Source organism: Thermobia domestica, chromosome 6 (assembly GCF_964235325.1).
Source record: "Thermobia domestica chromosome 6, izTheDome1.hap1.1, whole genome shotgun sequence".
Lineage (NCBI taxonomy): Eukaryota > Metazoa > Arthropoda > Insecta > Zygentoma > Lepismatidae > Thermobia > Thermobia domestica.
Window position 1 is genome coordinate 244,435,123 of NC_137459.1, and position 23,652 is coordinate 244,458,774.

Below are 23,652 nucleotides of genomic sequence, written 5' to 3' on the forward strand. Positions count from 1 at the left end.
GGCTTACTCAATAAATAAATTCCACGATGTCTCTATTCGAAATTCTATTTAATCGAATCCGATAGAAACACAAAGAGAAACTTCGAGAACAGGTAAAAGAAAAATCTTACTTTGATGCGACTCGAACTAACCTTTAAGAGTGATCCAGGCCCAAGCGCTTTAGAACATTTTTTGTTTTCTTTAAGTTAACTGATTCATCGAACGTATCTCAGTAACTTGGCTCTATTTTCTACTCGGTATACACATTTTAGTTATTTCTAAAAACTATGAACGACAGGGACACAAACATAAAAACATTAAAGACAGTTAAAATTCTCCGAGCGGGATCGAATCCGAGACGCCGTACATCAAAGGCACACGTGCTAGCCACTAAACCGGCAGGGAGAGCAAATGAAATGTATTTTGTAGTATCTGAAGTTTAAGCCTATTTCTCCTGACGTAATATGTCTATTGATCGTATGTTTATGTTCACCGTATTTGTTACTTTGAGGAAAGATTTGTTATTGATATAGGTTCTATTACATATTAGTCCATACATATTATATAAAGTATAAGAATTATTCATGATGTCATGGAAATTCACTGGTGAATGCACAGTTGACAAAGAATGCAATTGGAAGGAGAGTTCGACAGGGATGATATCTTTCGCCGACATTATTTAATATCTATCTAGAAAAGATAGCGAAGAGGAGTCTATATAATGGAAAATTTATTTTGTTAGGAGCTAAAATGATTAGGTGTATACGGTTTGGGGATCATATGGCTGTCGTTGCAGAATATAAATTATAGTGAATAAGATGTTGAAAACTTGAGAAGAGTTTGTGAAGAATATACCATGAAAATAAATGTTAGAAAGACAAAATCCATAGTGATTGCAACGAAGTGATCGGTGTCAAATATAGAAGTAGGAACGGAGAAAATACAACAGGTGACTAGTTTTGTCTGTCAAGTAACACTTCCCAAGTGTAACACTCCGATTTTGATAAAATTTGCCAGGTAGATACTACACATAAAATAAACAAATATGCTTTTTTATTTTCTGCAGAATAACGGTTTTAGAGGCAAAAGACCCCACCAAAAATTTTGGAAGTTGACCCCCGAAAATCAAGAAGAAGTGCAACGAAATGAATGAAATTGTGCACAGATATTGTAGACCTAAAATGACGGAATACGGTTGGGTGGGGCACGGACCCCTCCAAAAATGTGATCATGAAATATCAGAAATGCTAATAATAGTATGTCAGAAGTGCTTAATGGACATGAAGAACTGGAACGAAATTTTGTTGTAGTGACAATACGCAAAAATTTAACGAATACGGATTTTTTTATTTTCTGTGGAACAACGTTATTAGGGGACAAAACCCTCACCCAAAATTTTGAATTTTGACGTCCGGAAGGCGAGAAGAAGTAGACCGAAGTCAATGAAACTGTACACAGGTATTGTAGACGTGAAATGAGGGAATACTGTTTCGAATTTTCCTTTTAAAAAACGTTGGACGAGATACATACCTTCTAAACCATTGATTACGAAATATCAAAAGTGCAATTCGGAGGGGCCTTGACCCTAATACTGTTTTGGGGGCCAAGGCCCCCTCCGAAAGAAAGTAAATTTTACCGTAGTAGCGCAGGAAGGAGTGGACCGAAGCGAAATGAAATTGTGTGTAGGTATTGCATATATTAAATAAGGTCTCTCGTGTTTCCCAAGTGTCCGCATTAGATTTGCTTCAAATTTGGCACATCTACAGTAAATAGGAAATAAATCGATACGTCTTTCTGTTTATGCGGAAAAACATTGTAAGGGTTAAAAGCGCCTCCCGACATACTATAAAATACGCTATACTGTTTGTGCTTACTGTTGATGTACCACATTTGAAGAAATCGGATGAGGACACATGTTGAACACGAAAGGCCTTTATTTTACATATATAATATCTACACACAATTTCATTCACTTAGTTCCACATCTTCTTGCCTTTCGGACGTCAACTTTCAAAATTTTCAGTGAGAGCTTTTGGCCCACTAAAACCGTTTTACCGAAGAAAATAAAAACACATATTCGTTTATGTGTAGTATCTACCTGCTAAATTTTATCAAAATCGGAGTGTTACAGTTGGGAAGTATTACGTGTTAGACATGTAGAGTTTAAACTAGACCGCAGTGTCCCAGTGGTAGAGCGTTCACTTTTGGCGCATTCGATCTCAGCTCGCTCTAAGTGAACTTTTTGGTTGACAAACACCGTGTGCGTGGATTTTCTCGGGTTCTCTCAGTTTTTTCATTCCACCCTTTCATTTATTTCTCATCATCACCTTCTCTTTTAGCCTAGCTGACATATCCGTGGGACGTAAAACTCAAAGATTTCATTTCATTATAGAGTTTAACGTCCCTTTCAGCAGCGAAGCTATATGAGACAGAACCTACTGATTAACGTGGAATCCGAACCACATGAGCTCCCGCCGGGAATGGAAGACCAACTGAGTACGTAACAAGTAGTGACTATTTTCATGAATACATGTATCATATAGAAATCTCTTCAAGTCTAATACTAAAATACAATTATTATTATTATTTTACGTATTACTTGAGATGCAGCATTGTAAAAGAAAATTGCCTAACTCATAATACTTATCAGAATTGTCAGGTTTCTACTCGGGTGGATCTACTCTTTCCACCCTGGGAAAGCAGTAATTACATAAATTCCTCTTCCACTCTACAAATAAAGCACTGATTAGCGTCTATCACTAGAAAAGGATTAAATTTTAAACAGGAAAGTAAAGCTTAACATATTATTTTTTATGTAAAACAGATTACTCTTTAGCTTTAGTGGATGAACGTTTAAAAAGTAATGGAACGAATTAATTTCTTTATACGATAAATAGCTGTCGTTTCAAAAGAGAGCAGAAACATACCAAGTAAACATAAATCGAAACCTCTGCTGAGCTAATACTCACAGAACAGTGTGTTAAAATTTTTGAATTTGTCTTATGCCTAGAGATATTTACAAGGTCAGTACAATATTGTGTGTTAACGTGTAAAAATTGTCTGAAGGAAAGTGAAACAGAATACTAATCAGTTGTGCAGTGCTCACTTTAAGTCAAACAACATATATCGAAATAAGGAGTGGATTCTGGGTGTTAGCAAATAAAAAAATACTTTTTTTTATGAATTGTTGGAGCAACCAACTGCACATACTGATAGAAGTAGAAGCTACTGCTAGAAATAGAAGAGATTTAAATGCTTCAGCAAAGTAAAAATATGCTTCGTAGCAATTGAATCCCGACTATCAACAATTATGACCGTAGCGAGATTCGTACACGGAGTCCATGACTTCGTTAGTAGTCCATGACTTCACCCTCTGAGCAGCAACTATTTGCTTACTTTTGCTGGTATATCAATGCATTTCGGGCACAACTTTGGAACATGAACATTGAAGTGAAATAATTAGAATGATGGGATTGACAGTTTGAACTGTCCATTATTGCAACCCAAGTTGGGCATTACAACATTACGCAAACTCTATTTTATATACAAAAATTATTATACATTTCATTTTCATAAACTTGCGCTTATGATAACATACCGATTTAGTAATTAAATTCAATGTATAGAAAATTGTTTAGTTGAGTTGAATTTAAGTTTAGCGTCCTTTTCAGCAGCGAGGTTATATGATACGGGACCTACTGATTAACATGGAAACCGAACCACTGATCTCCCGCCGGAATCGAACCAGGGCCCCCGCACCAAAGGCAAAGATAATTGTGTCTTATATAGAAGCTAATATCGACTTTGGGGTGCACAAACACCGTGCTCGTGGGTTTTTTCGGGGTTCTCCTGTTTCCTCACACTTTCTTCATTCCACCATTTCATTCACTTATCATCACTGTCTCCGTAAACTAAAGATTTTATTTCATGTTTCTTGCTATAAAGTATAAAATATCTAAACATTTGTTGTAAATATGAGAAACCTAACATATTGCAGATAACTGAAATTTAATTCAATTTTAAGCATTATACATCTATATGATGCTTTATAAAGATGCAGATTATGAATTACACTAATTCTTTCAATGAAACGAAATTAAATCTTTATGTTAGACGTCCCATGCATATGTCAGCTAGGTAAAGGAGACGGTGGTGATGAGGAATGAATGAAGATTGTGGAACGAAGAAAGTGGGAGGAAAAAGGGGAACCCTGATAAAACCCACGCATACACGGTGTTTCTCCACCACAAATCTTACTTTGAGCAAACTGGGATCGAACCAAGGACCCCATGCACCAGATGTGAACGCTCTACCACTAAGCCACCGCGGCCCTATGAAAAATACAACCATATTTATTCTGCTCCCCTCCCTCTCTCTCCCCATATCTATATATATATATATATATATATATATATATATATATATATATATACCAGGAGTATGAATAATTTTCATTTTGGACATATGGTTTCAAATTGATATTTAACTGAGAACTATGTTCTTAATAAGTTGAATTTATTTCGAGTTTAACGTCCCTTTCAACAGGAAGACTATATGAGACGTGGATGTATTGATTAACGTAAAAACCAAACCATGTGAACTCCCGCCGGGTGATGGTGATTTTGACGCAGCTTTCATTTATGCCACACATAAACTTCGGAAGACAGTGCCCCATATTTAGAAATGTTTCGATGTCAGCAATCATAGGCTAAAGCGTGGACGTCTACTGCTATTTGAAAACATAACACTTTGTACCAGGTTGGAAACATTGTCAACCCGATAAGCTCAAATATTGATTAGTTTCATTCTCTATGTTAGTATAAAAGTATTTGCACAGGCATAATTCCACTTGATTGAATTATTCCTGTAATATTGACAATTTCCATTTACTTTCCCATAGTGAGCCAATACAGAGATCGACATATTCCATAATCCTGTGTTTTGGCAATCAATTTGACTATAAACAAGCTGCTGTTTTGAGCGAAGAGAAAATTCACTTTATTTAGGCGAGCTAGAGTAAGAAACGCTTTAGGTGAATGGTTTGCGTTGTGTTTTGCCAATTTCCTGGTCCGGGTTCGATTCCTGCCCGCTCCCTTTCCTCTTTTTAAAATGTTTCATTTATAAGGCTGAGCTCCAATTGGATGCTGCTAAACGAAGATAATCTCCAGTAGAGAAATTCAGTAATGGTGTAATCCTGAAAATAAAGGAAGAAAAATGAACGGAGAAAACAAATTACAGGGTTAATTCTGTTAATGGTTCTATATTTTATATTATCCCCTAATTTCGCGCATTTTTAAATTGTTGTTAATTGACACTATATTCTTCCCTTTTCTCCTTGTGTCTCAATGTGTAAATTTTCACAAATATTATACAAATCAGGAACCTTCAGTTATATTTGCAGCTTAAGGAGAAATACGCTTAGTACGGATAAGTTTTGCGACTACTTTGAGAGTTATCGAATTTTGCAGTTTTAATACTTACAAATAAATTACTGCGTACCAATATTCAGCATTTTCAAAAGTCATTTAACGAATAATGAAATCGGACAAGTTCTTCTTTCGAAGTAGTATTACGTATCAATCAGTTGAGCCGGAACCAAGAAGCTCTGGCCCTGTTAGACCCCCAAAATTTTCATTGGAGGCTGAGCTCTTCCCCGAATGATCGATCCATATTTTAATTGATTTGCAGGTAGGGCTATTGTTAATAGTTTCAAAACTCAGCGCAAGGGTTTGTATTTACTTAAAAGAATATCGTACTACATATGGCGCATAATCTATCCGTATATTATTTGATACGCATATATCTATAGTCATTTGAAGTAAGTTAACTTGTTTATAATCACTCATTTGACTTAATTATGAGATTATTTAAGTCCCCTGATTGTTCTCTACTCCCCAGACAGCACAATGCACCTACAGTACCCACATAGTACATGTACAATTGCACGGATGCAACATGTGCATCATCTGTATAAATGCACGCCTATACATTTGATGCACATATACGTCACAAGTCCTATTCAACAGCTTCACGTGCACAGGACATGTGCAATGCACAAGTACACGTCCTGCACAAGTGATTTACATTTACCGCGCAGGTGATTTACACGTAGCACATAGGTGATTTACGCGCAGCTCCCAGATGATTTACATGTACGACAGAGGTGATTTACACGTAGCATACAGGTGATTTACATGTAGGACAAAGATGATTTACACGTAACACAGAGGTGATTTACACGCAGTAACCAGATGATTTACATGTAGAACAGAGGGGATTTACGCGTAGCACATAGGTGATTTACATGTACGACAGAGGTGATTTACACGCAGTACCCAAGTGATTCACATGTAGGAAAGAGATTATTTACACGCAGTACTCAGATGACCAACATGTAGGGCACAGAGTGCCCTAGTGCAGAGGTGATGTAAAAGCATATTCGAGATGCAACGAAAAAAAAAGTTTATATATTTGGTGCCTTACGGAGTAACACCATCTATAACACCAAAGAATTTTTTGTGAAAGGAGAAGAGAGCAATGGCAATGTTTCTTATAAGGATGATGTTTTTTTAAAAAAAATTATAACTTCTCCAGCGTCTCAGAGGGTTATGCCCTCCCTTTGGCATGCGGTTCTCTACACAAAATACAATTTGGAAAATAATTTGTTGAGCTAAGGGAAGTTTGGGTAATGTCATCAGTTGAGAAAGGATGTTATATCATCATTTTATTTTCCTTATTTTATGTTAATTAAACATCTTTATTATAAGGTACACAAGAAGAGTCCGTGAAATGAAGGTGCGAAAAGTGAAATATAATGAATTATAAATATAAGATAAGAAAGGATAAATACTGTATTATAAGATAACTTGTCATGTGAAGAGTGAAATATAAATTGAAAAATAAGTGAAAAAGTGCGATAAGACAATAACTGTGCGATAAATGTGGCGGTGAGCAAAACAAAAGATAATGATGATGTAATATGAGATGAAGTGCCATCACATCACAAACACAAAGAAGTTAGTCAGAAAGATGTAGGTTAAATCTTCTGTCCCGGGGCGACTCGGAACTAATGCTCACAAGGGAAAGCCCTTGTTAGTTGTGAGGATATCTGTGCTAAGATGGAAAAACTTGAGGAATATGAGCATGAATGATATAAATGGCATAGATGTCGCATTCTGCTACTGTGAGGTTTGCATGGTGGACATATAAGAAAATGAGTATATTCAAAGGAGTATGCTTGTAGGGTTACGATATGCAGCATCAGTGAGAGCATTAGTTCGAAGAATATCTAAGAAAAGTGGATGACCCGTTTCTATGCGAGATGTAATGTACGATTACGAAGTTGTGCAATATGCTCTGTGATCTTCGGAAAGTTGATGTATTCATACGTGAACCGCGTAGGATACGGAAGTTTAAGTCGGTGGGCTAGTCGAATAGCGTGACGCTCCCATATACAAAGTTTTTCGTAGAAGGAAAGAGAGGCATTGCACCAGGCAGTATGTCCAAAAGTGAGAATAAGACGGAGAAACATCTTGTAAGTATGGAGTAGAACATCGGGTTGGAGGCCCCACGTAGTGCCCGTGAGACGACGTAAAAGATTTAAACGAGTAGTCGCCTTAGTTTTGAGTTTTTGCAGGTGTGCACTCCAAGTCAGTTTGGAATCAAAAACAACGCCCAAGTACGTAACAGTGCTGGTAGTGCGTATTTGGTATCCATCAACAGTTATTCGTAACAGTTTCGGGTTACGGTAGACTCTGGAACGTCTATTAGATGGTATAAAAACCAGTGCTTGCGTTTTGTCGTTGTTAATGGTTAAATGCCATTTCTTGCACCAAGTGATGAAATTATCCAGAGTTGCCTGTAGCACAGCGCTGATTTGATGGATAGTGTTACCAAGTGCAAGAAAAGCTGTGTCGTCTGCATATTGGAAAGGAAAGACATTACGTAGTACTGATGGAATGTCATAAGCATAAAGAAAATACAATAATGGACTTAGGGCGAACCCCTGTGGAACTCCAGTAAGCGGAAATATTGGCCAGGAGAGCGCTTTACCAACTGTGACATAAGCAAGGCGATTTGTAATGAACGAGTAAATGAGCCTGAGATAGCATGTGGGAAGTTTAAATTATTGTAGTTTTGTAATAAGACCATAGTGCCATACCTTATCGAAAGCCTTTCCTAATTCCATAAGAATGAGGCATGATGGAAACCCTTTGTTAAACTGATTTGTAATTATGGTGCTGAGACGAAGAAGCTGGTCATTTATGGAGAAACGAGGCCGAAAACCTGCTTGGTGGATAGGCAGTAGAATAGTAGTTTCAAGATACTTACACCCTCCATTCCAAAAGAAACCGAACTTTTAAAAACAAATAGTACCACTAGGGCCATCTGTTGTAATATTTTACCGGTAGATGGCGTAGTCCCTCATTGACAACTGGTATAAATGTCATGACATTTGGATGCACGGCAACAAAGTTATTGCGTTTCAACTGTCAGTGTGTTGTGTACATCGGTCGGAAAATGAGTTTCAAACAACGAGCTGCAATTGAGTTTTGTGTTAAACTGGGTAAAACTTTTAGTGAAACGCACCAAATGCTACAAACTGCATATGGTGATGAGTGTCTATCCCGTACGCAAGTTTACGAGTGGTTCAGGCGATTCAAATCGGGTAGAGAGACGCTGGATGATGACGAAAGATCAGGCCGTCCCAGAACCGGATTATCGGAAGAAAACATCGAAAAAGTGCGTGAATTCATCAAACATAACAAAAAATCGTCGGTGAAAGTTATTGAAATGGAATTAGGCATTCCTCAAACAACCGCATACCGCATTTTGACCGAAGTTTTGGGCCTTAAGAAGGTTAATTCGCGGTTTGTACCACACAAACTCACCGAAGACCAAAAAGTTGATCGAATTGCGCATTGCAAAGACATCGTTAAAAGTGCTCGGCAGGATCGAAACTTCTTGAAATCGATTGTAACTGGTGACGAGACGTGGTGTTTTGAATATGAGCCCGAAACAAAGCGGCAAAGTGCTGAATGGAGAGCGCCGGATGAAGGAACACCCAAAAAAAAGTCGCTTGGTGAAGTCAAAAGTTAAGGTGATGCTGATTTGATTTTACGATTCAAAAGGAATTATCCACAAAGAATTTGTTCAGCCCGGCCAGACAGTCACTGGAGAGTTTTACTTGGGCGTCATGAAGCGTCTGCTGGCAAGAATTCGTCGTATTCGGCCCGAATATCGCGAAATCGGCAGTTGGACTCTTTTGGACGATAATGCACCATCACATCGTTCGCGACTTGTAACTGAATTTTTGGTCAAAAATCACATTATTCGGTTGCATCATCCACCCTATTCACCAGATCTCGCTCCGTGCGATTTCTATCTGTTCCCGAAACTGCATTTGGTGATGAAAGGAAAGTGGCACGCATCGATTGATGCCATTGAGAAGGCGACGACCGCCGTCCTAAAGACCATGCCAATAAAGGACATGGAGAAGTCGTTTGACAACTTGTTGGAGCGTGCAAATATGTGTATCGATGCAGAAGGGGAATACATTGATTAATAAAAATGATTTGTTCCAAAATGTACATTGCTTTTTTGTTTTTTTAAAACGTTCGGTCTCTTTTGGAATGGAGGGTGTATGAAGTCGAGAGACAAGAATTTTTTCCAGAATCTTGCTAAATACTGATGTGAGTTGGATTAGTCTGTAAGAGCAAACAGAATGAGAGGCTTATTTGGTTTTGGAAACATACAAATTTTAGAGACTTTCCAGTCAGAAGGATAGAATCCAGTTTGAAGTATGAAATTATATATTGTTGTCAGTATCAGTAGAAATGAGTATGGCGCTTCTTTGATGTGTCTATAGGAGATATTGTCAATCCCAGACGCTGTGTTCCTTTTCCGTTTTAGAGCCAATTGGAGTTCGTTGGTAGTAATAGGTGCAGTGAGTGGGTGTTCCGGGTCCATCATATGTTCTGTGGAAGGTTGTAGAGCAGGAGTACAAGACAGATCTTTCCGTTCAGAGCATTTCGAGGCAGCTGTTGGCGTAAAAACGGTCTGTAGTTGTGTAGCAAAGGCGTTGGCTTTTTCTTCGTCAGAAAACAGAGGAATGTCATCTGCAACTAACGGGTAGGTTGTCGTGGTGGTCTTGCCAGTAAGTTGATAAAATCGCTTCCAGTAGCGAGAAAGGTTTGCTTCCTCGGATAAGGTGTTACAGGTCTTGATCCAATTACGGCGTTTATAAGCGACAAGATAGTTATGAACAGCTCTTTGCCATCGGCGATGTTGATGAAGACATGCATCATTCCCGGTTCGATAATGTTCTCGAAGATGCTGTCGGGCTTTCTGGATGAGCGTAAGATATGTCGGTGGTAAAGCCAGTTTGTGGGAATGCACCTCTTGCATCGAGATATTCTGATGGGCACTGGTTTGAATTGCCGTGGTAATAGCTGTAAGACAGGTAGTAAGTTCTGTTTCAGTATTTGGAGGCGTAATGCTAGAAAGCGAATGTTCCAGGTCTTCCCGAAAATGAGCCCAGTTCGCCTTATCATACCTCGGAACCCGACGAGGTGTAAGTATAGGACGTGGTTTTCCTCGAGTTAATTTAACTGGATGGTGATCACTACCAATGGAATCTAGAACTGCAAGCTGACAGTCATTAAGAAGATTGATAGAGGTGATGACGACATCTGGTGTAGTCTGGCTGATAGGTCTGGTATGTGCAGGAAGAACATGAAGATAAAGCTGAAGATTATTAGTTATGTACTCCTGAAACTCTGTGTTTTCGCGATCAGTACGACTATGAATATTAATATCCGCCATGATGAGAATATTCCGATTGTTAGTGGCTATGTAACGAAAATCTTCTAATGGTATAGGTTGTCGTGGTCGAATGTATATCGTACTGAAATTGATTACGATCGATGGAAAGTATAAAGTGACTAACAGGTATTCCGGGATATGCCCTAAGGCTTGCGGAGTATATGTCCGAACTGGATATTTTGGAAAATATCCGATTGCAACTCCCCCTTTGGCACGAGCAACTTGATCTTGAAAGTCGCAGCGTTGTAATTGATATCCAGGAATACGAGCACATATATTCGGTTTCAAGGCGGTTTCATTTAGAGCAAAAGCACTAATATGCTCCTCTAATAACAGAGTTTCAAGTAATAGTTTATGTTGCTTAAAGGATCGAATATTGACGAAAAAAACTAATCCCCATTATGAAGAAGACGGTGTATATGGTTTTAAACCGTGGTTTCCAGCGATCCAATATGAAAATGAACATAATCATTAGAATAACTGGCATGAAGATTAATGTTAAAAAGTGATTTGGCTGCAGAAATGATATGTTGTATGACATGAGCTCGCTGAAACGGAAAAATGTTTTGCAACACTAGACTAACATAGCGTATGAGATCTTCAACTGTGAGCGAGGGTAATACTGATTGTGTAGGTGGTGTAGTTTTGTCTGCTGTTTTCAATGTAACAATAACTTCTGGATGCTCAGGCGTAGGTGCTGGTTTAGCCTTACACCGATAGCTATATGTGGGGTGAAACCCACTGCCACATGTATTGCATTTAGGTGGTCCTTTTAAGTTGGGGTAAGTTTTGGTTTCATGAAGGCTCGAGCAGTAACCACATTTAGGTTGATTACGACAACTGCCCGTAGTGTGATCGTTGTACAGCTGACACTTTTCGCAACGGATTGGTAGCAAACCCTGAGTTTTAGATGGTTCGACGCGATGAATTTTCTTATACATAGGTGCTCCAAATCTGAGAAGATAGTCGATAGTATCTTGCCACTGCGATAGAATTCTTACCATATATGTAGGACCAGTATTATTGCGAATGCGAATACATTTGTCCACTGAAATGCCTTCTTGTGCTAATTCCTCTTGAATTTCGGCGTCAGTTAGATCGGGAAAGACACCTCTTATGACTACCGACAGAAACGGCGGTTTTTTAGGAGGTTGCTGTTGTTTCGGTCGCTTGTCCGTGAGTTTAGTGAGTTTCGCGTTCTTACCAAAAATTTCATTAGAAGCTTTATTACGGATTGTAATTCCAAAATTTGGATCATTAGATTTTAAGATGTAGCCATTTTTGGTTTTAACGATTTGAACTAGGTGTCTCGAACCCGAGGAACATACTTAGCAATTTGTAGAAATATCATTTTAGGGTTTGTGTACTTAACGTCATAATCAGTAAGTATGAAATGGAAGAGAGAAGTGTGATTTGATGAAACTGCAGAAGATACACCAGAATTTTGTCGTTCAACCTCGATATCCATGGATGTTATTGGTGAGGGAGGCCAGATGCGTTTCGCGGATTGCGTAGATTCGCTTGATGGGTATCAATCTCTAGATGCACTGATCGGTTCATGACCCCAAGAAAAATGCCGGGTGCGAGTGGATGGTTGTGCTACTGAAGTGCTGGGAGTTGAAGGAGATAAAGATGGTAAGCCCGAATGTCTGCCAAGATTCATATGTCCAGTCGTGTTGCCTGAGTAGGTACGTAGTCTAGGGCCGAAGTCCAAATGAAGATGAAGATGAAAGAAAGTATGATAAGATGAGGTTCAAAGAAGCAAGCTGTCCTCTGAAAGTGAAAACTTTCGTCAACCCTCTAAATGCAGTACGTGTGCTTTGCTCACAAATGCGTATTGCAACACTTGATCCTCGCTCGCACATTAACTCACATAAGAGAGGTTAGGCCTCTTGATTCAGTATGAACACCAAAGTTTTTTTTTGCTAGTCGCGTACGACTAGCCCCCACCCAAAATGTACCGCCCTTTATATCGGGAAGTGGAGTAATGGGATCTTGGGGATTAGGAGAGTGTGGATGGGTATTATTATTTTCATTAAACTTTATTCAACATCAGTTTATACACAACCATAAATACAGTGGGGAGACATTAATTCATTAGATTAAATAAGCATATACTGTGGAAAAGGGTGGACATTATGGCCTTTAACCATAATCATAAATTAAGGTGGGTGGGATGAATGGAAATGAGGTGCACTAGACGTCACAGCATCTGGTATAGTTAGCAAAACAGATGCGTGTTATCTTCTGATCCGGGGGCGACTCCGGATCTGATGGAGACAGGGGAAGCCCTATTAGACAATAGGACTACTGTGCATAAGATGGAATGATGCAATGTGATGCCGTGGCGGTGATGTAGTCTGTGATGAATAGATGGTCTGGACTGTCAGGGGGTAGAAAGAAGTGATAGAGGGTAAAGAGTAGTGAAAGTGGAGTATGGCGGAGAAGGATATTGGAAGGATGTAAAGCAAAATGATGCATTGTGGCTAGAGAAGAAATGTAGCGGAGTCTCAAGGTTTCGAGATGGTAAAGAATGTGGGAAAAAGGAGTGCGGTCATAGAGTTCGTTGGTTGAGCTGGGAAGGCGGATTCGGAAAGCTAGGCGGAGGGCATGCCTTTTAAGAATTTGGAGTCGCTTATAAAACGAGGGAGCAGCGGCAATCCAGGCGGTAGAACCGAAAGTGAGAACTGGGCGGAGAAAAACTTTGTAAGTGGTTAAGAGTGTTCGGGTGTTTAGCCCCCAAGTTGTACCAGTGATGCGGCGTAAAAGATTGAGACGATTGTAGGCTTTGGTGCAGATGGATTTCAAATGGGCTGTCCATTTAAGATGTCTGTCGAAGACTATCCCTAAATATGTAACAGTGTTTTGTGGCTGGAGAGGAACGTGGTCGACATGGACAGAGAAGTTGGCCGGATTGCGATAGACGCGTGAGCGCTTGTTCGGAGGAAGAAAAATGATTGTTTGTGTTTTGGCAGCGTTTAATTTCAGTCTCCAGCGTCTGCACCAGGAGAGAAAGGTGTCGATAGCAATCTGCAGTTTGATCTCTTGGACAGTGTTTGCGGTTGCGAGAAAGGCGGTGTCATCGGCAAATTGATATAAACTGATATTGCCAGGTAATGGAGGAAAATCGGTTACATATAAGAGATATAATAACGGAGATAATGATGAACCTTGAGGAACGCCAGAGTGCAGGAAAATAGGGTGTGAGAGGTGGTTGTTGATAGATATGTAACTAAGGCGGCAAGAGAGAAAGTGGAAGATGAAACGGATGTAACACAAAGGAAGACGGAAAGAGAGAAGTTTATATAGAAGACCAAGATGCCACACCTTATCGAAAGCTTTTTCCAGATCAAATAAGACAAGACAGGAAGGTTTGGAGGTATTGAACTGCAGTGTAATATGAGTAGTAAGGCGCATTAGCTGATCATTAATACTATAGGAAGGCAGGAAGCCTGCTTGTGGTAGAGGAAGTAAATTTGAGCGGATAGATGACAGTGCAGACGCGTAACAAGGATACGTTCTAGAATTTTGCTGAACACTAGCGTGAGCTGAATGGGCCGATACGAAGAGACAGCATGTGAAGGCTTGTTTGGTTTGGGAAACATAAGAGTGATCGAGGATTTCCAAGAAGTCGGAATGAAGCCTGTGCGTAAAATAAATGTATAGATAGCGGCAAGTAAATGAAAAAGAATATATGGAGCCTCTTTCACATGTCGGTAAGAAATATGATCAGCGCCTGGAGCCGACTGACGTTTTCTGGCAACTGTGATGTGGATATCTTCAAGCGTAATAGGAGCAGTAAGATGATTGTTTGCAGGTAGATGGTGGTTGGTTTTGGGTTGAAGATCTGGTGTGGAAAGATTGAGATTGTCGGCTGGATGGCGGCGTAAAGACGGATCAGGTGAAATAGGAGTGAAAATTCCTTGAAGGTAATCGGCAAAGGCATTTGCTTTCGCAGTATCGTCAGCAAGTGGTTGGTCTCCATCTAAGAGTGGGTAAGGTGTGTGAGATGAGCGGCCAGTGAGTTGGTGAAAACGCTTCCAGTATTTTGCGGGGTGAGTGGTGGTAGAAAGATCATTGCAGGTAGTGATCCAGCGACGGCGTTTATAAGCAACTATGTAGTTATGGACAGTGCGTTGATACTGACGGTGGAGACGGAGAGACTCAAGATTGCCTGTGTGAGTGTAGTCTCTATAATGTGCCCGGGAACGTTTGATAAGCGTTAGATAATGAGGAGGAAGAGCTGGTTTGTCAGTATGAACGGTGCGAACTGGAATGTTTTGGACAGAGGCAGTGTTGATGGCAGCAGTAATAGTATCGAGCGCAACATAAAGATCGTCATCTGTAGTGGGTTCCTGGACAGTTTCTAGCTGATGTGCGAGTATGGTGCGGTAACCATTCCAGTTGGCTTTATCAAACATTAGATAAGAGCGAGGAGGTTAAGAAGTAGTACTAGAAGCAGGACGTGGCGTTGTGATGGTAAGAAGTATCGGTACATGATAACTGCCAAGAGGATCTAGTACATCAAGTCTACAACGAGTTTGGAGATTAATAGAAGTAATAACAACATCCGGCGTCGTGTTACTATTAGGTCGAGTAGGTTTAGGTAATGGATGAAAGTGGCCTGAAGTACGTGTTCGAAGGTGATTGTGAAAATCTTGCTGTTGACGGGGGTTGCAACTGTGAAAATTGAGGTCAGCTAGAATGATGTAAGTGCGATAATTGTCTGAGATATATTGAATAAACTGATAAGGAAGAGGATGTTCAGGACGAATATAGATTGTCGCAACAGTGATGTTAAGTTGTTTAAAATACAAGGTAGTAACTAGATGTTCAGGTAATGGCTGAAGGGGAAGAGTAGAACGGCGGAAAGGAAGAGATGGCGAAAAACCGATAGCTACTCCACCACAAGCCCGTCTTGCTGGAGTCTGGTTATCGTGTCGCAGCATGGTATAATTTGAAAGGTGTAAGTGCTTGCGGGCCGTAAGATGAGTCTCGTTTAGGAGGAAACAGGAAATATGTTTTTCAAAGAGGAGTTGTTCAAATAAGATCTTATGTTGCGGTAACGATCTAATGTTCATAAAAAGGAAAGTAAGATCCATATTAATTAAAAGCAGTATGATGTGTGAGAGAGTTTTAAACATCAGTTTGCAATGGATCAGAATGGAAGTAAACAGTTTGGCCAGAATAAGTAGCTGTGAAATTGATGTTGAGGATGGTTTTGGCAGCTTGTTGAACTTGACACAGAATATGGTTGCGCAATAAAGGATGAATATTTTGAAGGGTAACAGTTATAAACGATAAGAACTGTGTAATTTTGATTGGCTGACAGACATCGTGAGGAGCAAAAGCTGTTTGAGTAACATGTGGTTTCAGTGGTACGGTTGATTCAGGCTTGAATGGATCCGCAGTAGGTTTTGCCTTGCATTTGTAGCTGTAAGTGGCATGTCCAGTTTTGTTACAGGTGGAACATTTAGGAGTTTCTTTGAGATTAGTACAATTGCGGGTGCTATGAGGGCTAGTGGAGAAACCACATTTAAGTTGATTAGGACAGGAAGCGGTCGGATGGTCATTATATACCTGGCACTTTTGACAGCGCACAGGAAGAGGTGCAGGATACCGAGATGGCTCGACACGATGACGTTTGCGATAGATGAAGGCCCCATTTGAAAGAAGAGAATCAATGGTGTCATGGGAGTTGGTTAGTACACGAACCATGTATGTGTTTCCCTGAGCGTTTTTAATACGAAGACATTTGATGATAGAATGACCATCAAGTTGGAGTTCCTGTGTGATTTCTTCGTCTGTGAAGGAGGGGTCAACACCTCGGATGACGACAGACAGAGCAGGTTGTTTGCGTGGTGGCGGCGGTTGTTTGGCTGATGGAGTGTTGAGCTTAGAAATAGATGCATTCTTCCCAAAGATTTCATACGAATAAGTATTACGAATTGTTGAAGCGAATTTATCGTCGGGAGTTTTAATGATGATGCCTTTCTGTGTATAGATAATTTGAGCGATACTTGTCCGTGGGATGTATTTGGTGATACGATGATACAGTTTCTTCAGATCGAGGTATTGAGGATCGTAGTTGGTGAGCAGAAATGAATGAATAGTAGGTTTGACAGATGTAAAAGCAGAAGTTTCAGTGTCCATGCCATGAGATGAGTTTGAGTCAGTGGATGATTCCCTGAGGGTGTGATGGCGCTTTGCTTGAGGTAACTGAGGCTGATTCTGATGGACTTCGCTATGTGATGTGCGTTTAGAGCTCTCCCTTTGCTTGTCGGCAGATGCTGACGAAGCGGAGGGGCCCAAGGAAAGATTAATAGATGCGTGAGGTCCAGTAGCCATGATGAGCACACAAAAAAAAACACACAAAACAGCTACCAAGATATGGTAAGCTGGTAGAAGCCACCCATTCGGATAGTGGCTTAGGTGAGGAAATGCCCCAGGCTAAACGTGTCGCAACGAGCTACCCTTGGCTGAGATAATCTGATAGCTGTTGCTCAGCGAATATCTGTCGAGCAAGTCCCAGGATCGAGGACGAAGTACAAAAAACAGCCGTGCTGACGTTTGGTACGTCACAACTGATGTTGTCGATATTATTACTATCGACTTGAAAGATGTGAACACCAAAGATTTGTTTTTGCTAGCCCGCAGGCTAGCTACCCTGTAGAGGGCTACACCCTCTTGGAGGGAAGTGGTGCAAAGGAAACTATTTTGGATGCGGTAGGACTGGCGTTGGGCTATGGGATGTCCCTTTATTAATAAATACTGCAGTTGGAAGGTCATTATGGGCTTTGCGTCCATAATCATTATCGAGGAAGGTAATATATAACACATATATGAACATATTATTAATCATAACTATAAATATCATATAAATACAAAAAATATATAATAACATTAAAGAATGCAGAATAGGTTGATTAGAAATTTTATGTGGGCAAGGATGAAGATGAGGGATGGAATGAGGTGCAGATAACGTCACAACACATACGAGATGTTAGCAAGGACAAATGCTGGTTATCTTCTGCCTAGAGGCGACGCTAGGCCAATGAAGACGGGGGGAAGCCCTGTTAGAGACGGAGGTTTATCAATGTGCTTGATGCGATGGATATATATGCGGAAAATGAGCATACAATCGATGGTCCTGCAAGAGTTCTAAGTCGGAATGATTGGGCGGCAAGGTATAACAATACAATGTAAACAATAAAAATTAGAGGGAGATGGTAATATCGAGGGCGTGCCGATGAAAGTGCAAGGTAGTGCATGGTGGCTAACAGGATTGGTTGTTGCTGCATATAGCGGACAGTGATGAACTTAAGGCGAAGCGATTCAAGGTGATAAAGGAGTGTAGGAAAAGTAATGGGTGAATATAAGTGTCGAGTAGGGCTGGGAAGAGAAATGCGATGAGCAATGCGGAAGGCATGGCGTTCAAAGGTGGCAAGTTTGTAGTAGTAGGAGACGGGAGCTGATATCCAAGCAGTGAAACCGTATGTAAGGACGGGGCGGAGAAAAGCTTTGTACGTGTTGAGGATAATTGTGGAGCGGGGACTCCATGTAGTGCCAGTGAGACGTTTGAGAAGATTTAGACGGTTGTAAACTTTGGTTTTAATGTAGTTGAGATGAGGAAGCCAGGTGAGATGATGGTCATAAACAATACCTAGGTAAGTGACTGTTTTAGATGGACGAATCGGTGTACCTTGAACTGACATAGAAAGAAGCGAAGGATTCCGGTGAGTCTTGGAACGTTTGCGTGGTGGTAGGAATACTATGGCCTGTGTCTTGCAAGAATTGATATTGAGGAGCCATTTGCTACACCAGTGCGAGAAACGATTTATTGATTCCTGTAAGATGATGTTGATATGGCTGATGGTGCGACCAAGGGCAAGGAAGGCCGTATCATATGCATATTGAAAAGGATACACACCGTCCGGAAGAGAAGGGAAGTCGGAAACAAACAGTAGATACAGCAAAGGGGACAGAGCTGAGCCTTGAGGGACGCCAGAGTTCAGAAAGACGGGATGTGATAGATGATTGTTGATATTAACATATGTGATACGGCAGGCCAAAAAGTGAAAAGTAAAGCGTATGTAGGACATGGGCAATCTACATTTGATGAGTTTGAAAATGAGAGCAAGATGCCAGACTTTATCAAATGCTTTTTCTAGGTCGAATAGAACAAGGCAGGAGGGGCGGACTGAATTATAGTGATTGGTAATGAGGGTGGTTAGACGTTGAAGCTGATCGTTAATGGAATATGACGGGCGAAATCCAGCTTGAAAAGTTGGTATGAGATGGCGGGCACGGAGATATGGATGAAGTCTATTGACAAGGATACGTTCAAGGATTTTGCTGAAAGTGGAAGTAAGTTGTATAGGTCGATATGAAGAGATGTCGCTGGGAGGTTTATTTGGTTTCGAAAACATGAGGGTTTTGGACATTTTCCATTCAGCAGGAAAGAAGCCAGTTCTAAGAATAAAGGTGTAAATAGAGGCAAGGAGAAGAAGTAGAGATAGAGGACTTTCTTTAATATGGCGATATGTGATGGAATCAAAGCCAGGAGCAGAGTTACGTTTATATTGAACAACTGTTGTTATCTCAGTAACGGAGATGGGAGATGTGAGTTCATGTGGCGGCAAAAGATGATTATGATTTGGTTGGAAGATAGGATTTGCAGGGTTGACATTGTCGACTGGATGACCAAAGATGTGGGTATGAGAGGATGGTGTGGTCTTGCAGATAATCGGCAAAGGCGTTGGCTTTATCTTGATCAGAAGGTGCGTGGCTGTTGTTGATGATGATAGGGTATGAGGTTTTGCTGTACTTGCCACAGAGTGCGTTAAGACGTTACCAATAACGTGAAGGATGTGCACTTTCAGCAAGGTTATTGCAAGTTTTGATCCATTGACGGCGTTTGTATGCTTGGATGTAATTTTTGACTGAACGTTGCAGCTGACGGTGAAGACGAAGAGCTTCAGGATTTTGTGTTCTAACATCAATTTTTTTATTTATTTTTTTTTGCTAGCCAGAGGCTAGCATTCTCTTAGAGGGCTACACCCTCTTCTAGGTGGGGGAGTTTATGGGATAGGGCTTAAGGATTAGCAGGTTGATGGGCTAAGTGATTTTTGTATATTTATTATTATTTATTTATCTATTATCACAAACCTGGACATTATGATCTTTGCGATCATAGTCAAAAATTGTGGTAAGTTAAACATTTATATATTAAGTAAATGATGAGTTATTACGTTAAGAATGAAAGGAACCTAAATAAAGAGATGAAAATATGAAGAAAGTAACCACAAAAATAGATAAATAAAGAAATATAAATATATCGAAAGTAACATGGAGAAATATAGATATTTGCATACACATAAAACAAACTTCGAAATATAAATATAAAATATTGATGGTGTAGAGATTAGTATATGTTCAGCTATGGTTTAGAATATAATGAAGGTGAGTGATGGAGTGAGGTGCGATACACAGGACAACACAGGAGATGTTAGCAAGACAGATGAAGTTATCTTCTGCCTAGGGGCTGCTCTATGCTGATGAGGACATAAGGAGCCCTGTTAGAGACAGAAGGACTTACTGTGCTGAAAATGATGGAAATAAGTGAGGTAGATGGGCATGAATTTGATAGTCGTCGAGTAACAGTAAATCTGGGTGTGCAGGTGGCAATGTATAGCAGTAGAGAGTGAATAGCAGACTGAGTGGGGAGTAGGCGTAGCGAGGACGAACAGGATGAAGAGCATGATAGTGCATTGTATCGAGGAGTAATGGCTGGTGAGAAATATATCGGACTGTGATGAACTTCTGACGAAGGGATTCGAGATGAAACGTGATGTCGGGGAATGTGATAAGATTATATAAGTCGCGGGTTGGACTGGGTAACTGGATACGGTGTGCGATGCGGAATGCGTGACGCTCAAGGACACGTAACTTTTCGTAGTATGTAGGAAGAGCGGAAACCCAGGCGGTAAACCCGTAGGTAAGGACTGGGCGCATGAAGGCTTTGTATGTGTTAAGAACTGTTTTAGCTTGTAGGCCCCAGGTAGTGCCAATTAGGCGCTTTAGGAGGTTCAGGCGCTGATAAGCTTTGGCAGCTACTTTCTTCAGGTGAGGTTTCCATGTGAGGTGTGAATCGTAAAGAATGCCCAAATAGGTAACGGTTCGAGTTGGAACAATTCGAGTGTCATTAACTGTGAGGAATAGCAGTGACGGGTTGCGGTGAACCCTAGAGCGTTTTCGGGGTGGTATGAAAGTAATGGCCTGTGTTTTTGCGGCATTTATTGTAGGACTCCACTTCCGACACCAACTAGTGAACCGATTAATGGCTTCCTGGAGAGCGTGATTGATCTGGTGGATAGTATTTCCTAAGGCCAAAAAAGCAGTGTCATCTGCATATTGAAATAAATATACATCAGGAGGAAGTACGGGGAAATCGGCCACAAAGATGATATATAACAACGGTGAAAGAGCAGAACCTTGGGGTACTCCTGACAGAAGGAAGATAGGATGAGAAAGTTGATTATTGATGCTGACGTAGGAAAGACGACATACAAGAAAGTGATAGATGAAGCGAATATATGTAATGGGAAACTTGAAATGTAGAAGCTTATGAAGAAGTGCCAGATGCCAGACTTTATCAAAGGCTTTTTCAAGGTCGAACAGAAGTAGGCAGGATGGTTTAACGGAGTTATAATGATTTGTGATGAGACTGGTGAGGCGAAGGAGTTGATCATTGATAGAGTAAGATGGGCGAAAACCTGCTTGGTGAATAGGAAGGATATTTTTTGATTCTAGGTACGGGTGCAATCTTTTAACGATGATGCGTTCTAGAATTTTGCTAAAAGTAGATGTCAGTTGAATAGGTCTATAGAAAGATGTGGCAGTGGGTGGCTTGTTTGGCTTCAAGAACATGAGTGTTTTAGAGGTTTTCCAGTCCATTGGAAAGAATCCGGTACGGAGAATGAAAGTATAAATGAGGGCAAGAAGTGTCAGGAGTATAGGAGGACTTTCCTTAATGTGTCGGTACGTTATATTGTCAAAACCTGGAGCAGAGTTTCGTTTGCGATTAACAACAGTAATGATTTCAGCTGTGGAAATGGGTGTTGTAAGTGGATGATTTGGAAGCGTATGTGATATATTGGGCTGTAACTGAGGAGAGTTCAGAGGTAGGTGGGAAACAGGATGCTGAGCGGGGATGTCGGAAAGTGGTGTGGGTGTGAAAATTTCCTGCAAGTAGTCTGCAAAGGCGTTGGCTTTTTCCTGATCACTCTGAAGTGGTGTGTCATTATGGAGTAGAGGATAGTGAGGTTTAGTGTATTTACCGCACAGAGCGTTAAAGCGTTTCCAGAATTTGGAAGGGTGACTAGTGTCATTGAGGTTGTTACAAGTTTTCACCCAGTTTCTCAGTTTATATGCCTTGAGATGATTTCGAACAGTGCGTTGCAGTTGATGATGGTGATGAAGGGTTTCTGGGTTACGAGTACGCACATATTCGCGATAGAGCTGCCGAGAGCGGCGAATCATAGTTAAGTATTGCGGTGGTAGTTGTGGTTTGTATGGAATAGAAGCTGAACAGGGAATATAGAGTTCTGATGCATGAGAAATGGTAGAACTGATTGTAGTAATGCTCTCGTACAACTGCTCTTCCGTAGCTGGTGGGTTTTTATTAGCAAGAGATTGGGAAATATGATCACGATATTTGTTCCAGTCGGCTTTGTCGTAACGAAGTGTTAATCGAGGAGGTGGTGTGTTGGCAATTTGAGGGGCGTGCGTGTTTTGATAAGTAAGTTTGAGAGGTGCGTGATCGCTTCCAATTAGATCGAGAACTTCGACTGTGCAGTGGGAAGTTATAGAGTTTGAAGAAATGACCACGTCAGGCGTTGTCTGAGAGACAGGACGAGACGGTTTTTGTAGATCATGAAAATTTCCTGTTGTATGCGATGTAAGAAACTGTAAGAACATAGTACGTTCATTATCTGTGCGACTATGGAAATTAATGTCTGCCATGATGAGATAATGTTTATAAGTATTTGAGATGTGTTGAAAAAAAGCACTGTGATGAGAGTGATTGCGATATTTGGGAAATACAAAGTTGTGATAACATGTTCTGGAAGGTTGGGAAGCGGACAGGTATGGCGCCGAAAGGGCAAAGTATGGTAGAAGCCAATGGCTGCTCCGCCGTTAGCTCGTTGAGCAAGAATTTGGCTATCACAGCGAAGGATGTTGTAACGGGGAAAGCGGATGGTATCAGTAGGTTTTAAAAAAGTTTCGTTGAGAAGGAAGGCATTCACATTTTCTTCCAACAGGAACGTGTCAAAGAGCAGTTTGTGTTTGGATAATGATCGAATGTTCAGGAACAGAAAGACAACACCCATCATAAGAGGTAGTATGTGGAAATAGTTATTGGTTGGACGAAAGATTTGTGGTATGAAAATAGACATCAGTGTTTGAATAGGTCGCATTGAAGGAGGCGTGGAAGATGATGCGGGCAGCATGAGTAATTTGTTGTAAGATATGTGGACGGATAAATGGATGAATGTTTTGTAATGCTAGAGTTGTAAAAGCTAGAAGTTTATCAATAGTGACGGGGGTCGATTGTACGGGAAAGTCGGTATTGGTGGATGAATCATGTGTTCGCAGTGGGGCTACTAGTTCTGGATGGGATGTTTCTGGCGCAGGTTTACCCTTGCATTTGTAGCTGTAAGTGGGATGTTGTTCGTTGCAAGTAGCGCACCGAGGTGGCTGAGTTAGATTCGTACATGAGCGAGTAGGATGTGTGCCAGTACAGTAGCCACATACGACAGTATTACGGCAATCGGCAGTAGTATGTTG